The 8,261-nt window shown below is 37.9% G+C and overlaps 1 long non-coding RNA gene across 1 annotated transcript; it reads left to right on the forward strand.

Annotated features, from left to right (window-relative positions):
• Positions 1-226: 226 nt before the first annotated feature.
• Positions 227-8,026, forward strand: LOC127959620 (uncharacterized). The gene is made up of 3 exons (XR_008154279.1): positions 227-6,212; positions 6,661-6,811; positions 7,984-8,026. It is a non-coding gene; the product is annotated as an uncharacterized LOC127959620 (long non-coding RNA).
• Positions 8,027-8,261: the final 235 nt, after the last annotated feature.

An 8,261-nucleotide genomic window follows, 5' to 3' on the forward strand; every position in this document is an offset into this window, starting at 1 on the left:
TATATATATATTGCACACACATTAAATTTCATGTGAATCACATGACCCAGACAGCAGAAACTGCATCTTGTTTGCTTTAGCCTAATTATTTTACAGAAGCACTGCGTTTCGTTGTTATTCGGAGTGCACACAAATAAACGTCGAAAGATTGATTACTTTTATTTGTATGACCAAACATGACGGAGTATTTTGACAACAAATTCCCTCTGCTCTGAGCATTTAATAATTACTCCACACCGCGCGCACTGATACCAGAAACACTGCTCCACCTTAATTAATAAAGTACTTCAGTGTATTTCATTGTTATGTTCATAACGAAGTCTATATTAAAATAATTTAAAAAAAAATAACAGGAGAGTTTTAAAGTGGCTTAGGCTATTGTGCAAACTTTATTTATCTTTACCACACGCCAAACTATTAACATTGTCAGCATTAAAAGTTATAATTACTGCATTCTGGTCTGAAAATTTTGTTTGTGATGAAAATACCAGTACACTTTCGTCAATATTTTATCTACAGATCGATGCATTTCTTACAGATTTCTGCTTATTCAAAATCAGAGACAGATGTAGAAGCACTGTAAGATTACTTTTTTAAATGCATTACTGGGAAAGCGACTGCGTATGAATGTGCTGAATCTGTTTAAATAATGCTATAACCCGACAATATTGATAGTAACATGATAGTCAAATGTGTGGGTTACATGTAAATTAATATGGAGTTAAAGGGGGGGTGAAATGCTCGTTTTCACTCAATATCCTGTTAATCTTGAGTACCTATAGAGTGGTACTGCATCCTTCATAACTCCAAAAAGTCTTTAGTTTTATTATATTCATAAGAGAAAGACAGTCTGTACCGATTTTTCCCGGAAAAACACGACTGGCTGGATGCGTGACGTTTGGGCGGAGCTAAAGAATCACGAGCGCCAGTAGGCTTTTGCGTTGAGAGCATGTGGAAGCTGTGACATTACCGTGAGGGAAAAACCATCATCCAAAACAAACCATGGCTTACAGTCAGATTCAGCCATTTATTTATGATCCAGAATCAGATCCAGAGGCTGAAACTGAACAAGAGCAGCAGCAGCATGGACTCGCTCCGAGCGGGGCTCGAACCCGGGTCTCCGGCATGGGAGGGGACGCACTAACAAGGAGGCAGAGATATTTTAAGCAGTTTTACTCACCGCCTGCGGTTCCAACACACGATCGTGACCCTTTTTCGTTGGGATTGCATCATCCTTAAGAAATAAACGATACGCAAATCCACATAATAAAAAATAAAATAAAATAATAAAAAAACAAATAAATAGGTAAGGAATGACAATATACAAATTGACAATTGTAGGCAGGTATTTTACAAAAAGCAGTTATGTATGTACAGGTTTGTTATGTGCAAAAATTTAAGTGTACACTAAGTATGTGTGTTAGATAAATAAATGTATGTGTATATAAATATAAAGTGTAGTGTGTTCCACAGTTATTATCAATTGTTCATTAGATGGATTGCCTGAGGGAAGAAACTGTTCCTGTGTCTGGACGTTCTGGTGCTCAGTGCTCTGTAGCGTCGACCAGATGACAACATTTCAAAGAGGGAGTGTGCTGGTTGTGAGGTGTCCAGAGTGATTTTGCCAGACCTATTGTTCACTCTGGATGAGTACAGTTCTTGAATAGAAGGGAGGGTTGTACCGATGATTCTCTCAGCAGTCCTGACTACCCTCTGTTTTAACCAGAGGTCAAAAGCGCCCCCCCCCTCCCCCTTAGGAATTTCAGTCTGGTTCTGCTAGGTGGGGGAAGTCAATCAAAGGATCTTGTGTAGTACTGGTTTTACATGTGATGTCCGGCATTGCATCTCAATTACTTGCCCCAAATTTGACAATCTCTTCTCCGAATTGAAATTGTCAATATTTGTTCTAATGGTGTTAATGTCGAAATCTGTTCTGTGAAAGAGTTGCTTGGTTGGTTAACTTGTTACTGACTTGTGGCACTAGGGCTGATTTGTGACCTCCTGTTGCCTTCCTGAGGAATTTGGCTCATGTTTCAACCACAGTCCTGATCGACTCTTTAATTTGTCTGGTTCGGGTCAGATACGCTACAAGAGTGATATGCATCCTTTATTGTGGTGTAACAGTGATCCAATATATTACTGTCTCTATTGGGACATGTAACTTGCTGTCTGTATTTTGGCAGTTCACAGGAGAGATTGGCCTTATTGAAGTCCCTGAGAATGATTAAAACAGAGTCCGGATGTTGTTGTTCTGTCTCTGTGATCTGATCAATGAGTTTCTGTAAAGCCAGGCTTATGTGCACTTGCGGAGGAATGTAAACACTCACCAGAATGAACGAGTGAAGCTCCCGTGGCAAATAGAATGGTTTGCAGTTCACAAACAGCATTTCTAGATCAGGACAGCACATCTTCTTTAACACAATTACATCTGTACACCAGCGTTCATTGATGTAAAAGCATGTCCACGATCCACTCTAAACAGCTGAAAGCTCGGCAGATGGAGCATGCTGTTCGGTATGGTGTCATTCAGCCAGGATTATGTGAAACACAGAGCAGCAGAGTGTGAGAAATCTTTATTTGTCCGAGAGAGCAGAAGGAGTTTGTCCATTTCGTTGGGTAGATAGCAGAGATTTGCCAGATGGATGCTAGGCAGCAGTGTTCGAAATCCGTGCTTCCTGAGTCTGAAGAGCTCCAGAGGTGAGGTAGATAGTTACCAATATAAATATCTGCCAGTATTTGACAGGTGCACAACAGAATACACTTTTATGTATTGTGCTTTCAACTTTATACTTATCTATAAAGTAGAAAAAGACATTGCTTTGGGCCGGACAGATCATCAGCAACAGATGAGGGGAAATTGATTTATATAATTTCTTGGCATAGCTTAGGGAAAAGATGAAGTGTGTAGGTGCTGATTAGCCTGACTAACCTTAAATTAAAAGTATTTTTATGCGATTTTTTATTGTAGTTTTATTTTAATGTATGGAGACATAATACCAACCCAAAATATACAGAAAAACAAACAAACAAACAAACAACAACAACAACAACAACAACAAAAAAACAGCTTATATAAAGGTTAGAAATTGATTCATATTTCAGTGAGTAAAATAAGTATTTAATCCCCAAGCAAAACATGAGTTGGTGCAGAAACACTTGTTGGCAAGCACAGATGTAACACATTTCTTCTAGTTGGTCACCAGGTTTGCACAAATCCCAGGATGGATTTTGGTCCACTCCTCTCTACAGATATTCTCTAAATCCTTAAGATTATTTAGCTGTCATTTGGCAACTCGAAGTTTCAGCTCCCTCCACAGATTTTCTATAGGATTGAGGTCTGAAGACTAGGCTTGTCATGATCTCAGTGGGGGCTGAGGCTTTTTCTGTCCTGGAATACATGATTTGGGTTTTGCTGGCTCGCCAGGTGTTTCACTATTCCCACTATGTTTTCTCCGACCCTCTTGTTATCCCTGTTAACGTTTTCTCCCTCACCTGCACCCTGTCTTACTCTGATTATCTTCCCTTTATCATACCCTTGTGTTTGCTATCTTGTGTCAGTCCGTAAGCGTTGCTAGAGTAAGCTTCTTGTTGCTTGTCAGTGTTTGCCTGACTCCGTTTTTGTATCTTTCCTCTATCTAGTCGACCTGCTGTTCCTGCTTTTTGTTTTTTCTCCCCCCTGCTTTGCCTCTCATACTCAGTAGTCCACATCAACCAGGCGGCTGTCTCGACTCACCTGTGCATTGCCTTCGGACGCTTTGGCTTTCCAGCGCTGATCTGCCACCTGTTCCTCGCTGCTGTGCGGCTAGTCCCCGTAGGGATCTTCGAGCTGGCTGTTCATGCAGAGTGCTGACTGTCTCGTGCTCCAACGGATTAAGTCCTCTGAGTTTCTCAATAAAACGTCTCATTCATTCTACCGCAGTTGGATCCTGTTCCTTTCCCTGACAAGGCTACTCCATGACCTTAATGTGCTTTTTCTTGAGCCACTCCTTTGTTGCCTTGGCAGTATGTTTTGAGGCATTCTCATGCAGGAAGACCCATCTTCAGTGTTCTGGCTGAGGGAAGATTGTACAGTACATGGCCCTGTCCATTTGCCCCTCAATATTGTGAAGTTATCCTGTACCTTTAGCAGACAAAGCTCAAATTAGATCTCATCTAACCACAGCACTTCATCCAAAGCCATCTTTGTACATGCGCCTTCTTGATCAGGGGGACCTTGCCGGCACTGCAGGATTTCAGTCCATTGTGACGTAGTGCGTTACCAATAGGGCTGTGCCGATCACGATCGGCCGATCGTTATGTGCATCTCGTCAGTAAAGCAGAAGCAATGAAAAATAAATTACTTTGCCCTATTTTTTTTATTATTATTATTTTTCTGGATTTTTTGGTTAGTATTCTGTCTCTATCTGTTAATAAACCTACCATAACACTTACAGACCCTTCATTTCTTTGCAAGTGAGCAAACTTAAAAAAAAATTCCCACTGTATTAAGCTGATTACTATCATCATTAGAATCTCATTCTCAGTGATATTTAACCTCATTAAGTCAATGCAGTGTGGAGGTTTAAATGGTGCATAGAAATTTGGGCATAACAGAACAGTCATATTTATTTCATTTTATTTTTTAATGTTTTAAATAATGTTGCTTCCTCTAGGGGTAAAATTAAACATTTGCCATGGATTAATGAATCCCTACAGGCACAGCCTGACAACATGCTCAACAAGCTGAGAGAAGGTGGAAAAAACATAAACTGCATGTCCATTATAAGATTTTCAGAGAATCGTTACTGACATTTCAGTAGGCCTCTAGACACAAGTATTGCTCTGATGTTATCAATCAACATGAATGAGCCTAAAATTTTATTCAAGGTCATAAATTGTTATTAATCCTAGGTAAACCAAGTACCAGAACCTTCTGTCCTGAATTTTGATTTCTTTTTTTTTTTTTCTTTTTTTTATGATAAAATTGTTGGTTTACATTCTAAAATACAGAGGTTGCAGGTGGTTCCATCTTTTGACCTGGCTGTGCCTTCTAGCACAGAATGGAGTGAATTCCATTATTTTACCCTTCCAGTTTTGGCGGATATTGTTGTAAATCTTAAGACATCCAAAGGTGATGTCATGTCACCTCATCTTTTTCAGCAGATTTTTGCTAGTGTAGGGACCACGGTGATGAACCTCATTAACAAATGCCTTATCCAGGGCACCTGCCCAGCTGATTTTTAAGTAGTTATGCGCCGATCATGGTTTTTTAAACAACAAACAAGAAAAAAGGAAAGTATATATAAACAAGATGTTTATTTGGTATTTAACCCTCTGGAGTTAAGGTGTAAATCACACTAATATTCATGGTCAATAACGCCTACTTGCATATGCCCTTTAGAAATAAAAAATTGTCTTAGAAAATTTAAATCAATCTATTCAATCAATCTATTCATTCATTCATTCAAACTTTTATTTAACCAAGATAAAAACTCCTTGAGATTAAAAATCTCTTTTACAAGAGTGTCCTGGCAAGTGGCAGCAACGTAGTTTCAAATAAATACATAGACAATAACAAGTAAGTACATAGACACACTTTCACTCATAATATTCAAACAACAATGGCATCATAAAAAAAAAAAAAAAAAAAAAAAAAACCTGGGTCCTAAATCTATTTAAAAACAATGACAGACAGACTGGCTTTCTGCAAGGTCCTCTGAAAAGCATATATAACATGTCACCATAGTGCAAAACAGACAAGAATGTTGCATTTACAAGTTGTTGTTTTTTTGCTTCAAAAGATAAACAAGACTTGATTCTAAAGAAGAAACCCAACCTCAACTTCAGTTTTTTAACCAAATCTTGGGCATGCAATGTTAAAGTCAGTGACTGATCAATGGTAATGCCCAAGTATTTGTAATTTGACACTTCTTCGATTACTGTACCTGAAAGTGTACAAATAGTTGGGACATTGTTTTTTGTTGATTTTCCCCGAGTGAAAGTCATGACTTTTTAGAGTTTAGAAAGTATTTAGAAAGTAGAGTTTATTTATATTATTGCAGAGGTTGTTTATATAAATGCTAAAAAGAAGTGGCTCAAGGATTGAGCCTTGAGGCACCTCTTTTAAAATATTTAGGAAGGCATAAGTGAGGCCATCTACTTGCACACATTGTGTTCTCCCTGATAGGTAACTGTTGAACCATCCCACTGCTTGTTCTGATAGTCCAATAGAGGTGAGTCTTTGAAGAAGTATTTTATGGTCCAAAAAGCTTTTGACAAATCAATAAACAGTGCTGCACAGTGCTGCTTATTGTCTAAGATTTTGATCAGATCATTTACAACCTTTGAAACAGCTGTTATTGTACTGTGTTGTTTCCTAAAACCAGATTTAAATTCATTCAAAATATTGTTATTAATTAGATAGTCTTTTAATTGCATGCTGATGACTGATTCCATCAATTTAGCTAATACTGACAATTTAGAAATAGGCCTATAGTTATTTATATCTGCAGGAGAACATTGGCAGATTTCCTTGTTCCTTTTTTTTTTGTTCTTTTTTTTTGTTCTTGTTTTTTTGTGTGTGTGTTCCTGCAGCTCAACTGGTAGAGCACTGCGCTAGCAAGCAAGCAAGTGCAAGGTTGGGGGTTCGATGTCTGGACCTGATGATTTTTTTTGATCTAGATCTTTCAGGGCCTTTCTTACTTCTGGTACGGTTACTGTCTTGAAATGAAATGGTTGAACTGAAAGTGACTGATCAACTGGACATGCAGTGGGAGAACCTGAAACTGGATTACGTCGCGTTTCATGAAGGGAACCAGCAGCAATGAAATGAGTATTAAAACTATTTAAGATTTCATTTTTGCCAATGATTTTTTTGTCATCAACAACAATACAAGGTGGTACTTCTGTATCTGTTTTTGCCTCCGTTAATAATTTAATTGTTTTCCAGAACTTAAGAGGGTTGTTTACATTTTTCAATGTTTCAGAAAGGAAATAGGTGGATTTGGCATTACGGATTTTTACAGTACATAAATTACGTAAATGCAGAAAATTCAACCAGTCATACTCAAGCTTTGACTTTCTAGCTTGAGCCCAGGCTTGATTTCGCTCTAGTAGAAGGTCAGACAAATCATTGCTAAACCAAACATTACTTCGCCCTTTCACCCTATGTCTTTTGAGTGGGGCATGCTTATTTACCAGGTCTGTGAAACCATCATAAAAAATTTTTCAACATCATCAATAAGACTAATTCTTCCCCAATCAAAATCATACAGATCATTTAAAAAGCCCTGCATTGAAAACTGTTTCGTTGCCCTCTTAAAAATTATGCGTGGCCTTGTTTTAGGAATTTTTGTGTTCCTTACAGATGCTATAAGGCAATGATCACTTATATCATTTGCAAAAACAGAGGCATAATAATATTTGTGAGAGGCATTTGTAAGAATGAGATCAATTAATGATGATTTTTCTGGATGTTTTAGGTTTGGTCTGGTGGGGCTATTCACAATCTGAAAAAGATTAAAAGAATTACAAAATGATTTAAAATGGTCAGACATTGGCAAAAGCCAATTCCAATTTAGATCTCCTAAAAGGACAATTTCATTATAGTTCAGACTTGATAAAAAGTCCCTCAGAGAGGAAAGTGTGCTACTGTTAGCTGAGGGGGGTCTATAACAACCAACAACCATAATGTAAAGACGCTTAGAAACTTCTAAGTCAAGGGGCAACAATTCAAATTGTCTACTTATTTACTTTGAGACAATTACATTCACAAGGAATGACTTTTTCACATATATCGCAACACCTCCACCCTTTTTAGGTCGGTCTGTTCAAAATAAGTTGTAACCACGTACAGTCACATCCTTATCAGAAATAGATTTGTTGAGCCAAGTTTCACAAGACCACGACTGGAGTCAGATTTCCGCGACGCTACCCGTCTTCACAGCAGTAGAAGAACAGATGGGAATTTATAGAAAAGTTTTTTTTTTTTTTTTTTTTTTTTAGCTTTGCTCCAATCCAGGAGAGGGATCATATAACGCAGATAATGTGAGTAGAAAAGTAAATCCGATATGCATACAGCCACGGCATTCATAACAATGTTTATCAAAAGCACTGCACACTTGCCTTGAGCTGGACGTGCTTTTAGTAGTAGGTGGTCGAACAAAGTATCCAAAAAACTTGATCAATTAATCCAATAAGCCCCAGAATTACCACAGGGGTTCAATATTAATTAAAATTGAGTATTTAATTTTAAAAGTGATGCCAATGTTTATAAACTCACT

The sequence above is a fragment of the Carassius gibelio genome, chromosome B6, assembly GCF_023724105.1.
Source record: "Carassius gibelio isolate Cgi1373 ecotype wild population from Czech Republic chromosome B6, carGib1.2-hapl.c, whole genome shotgun sequence".
Taxonomy (NCBI): Eukaryota; Metazoa; Chordata; class Actinopteri; order Cypriniformes; family Cyprinidae; genus Carassius; species Carassius gibelio.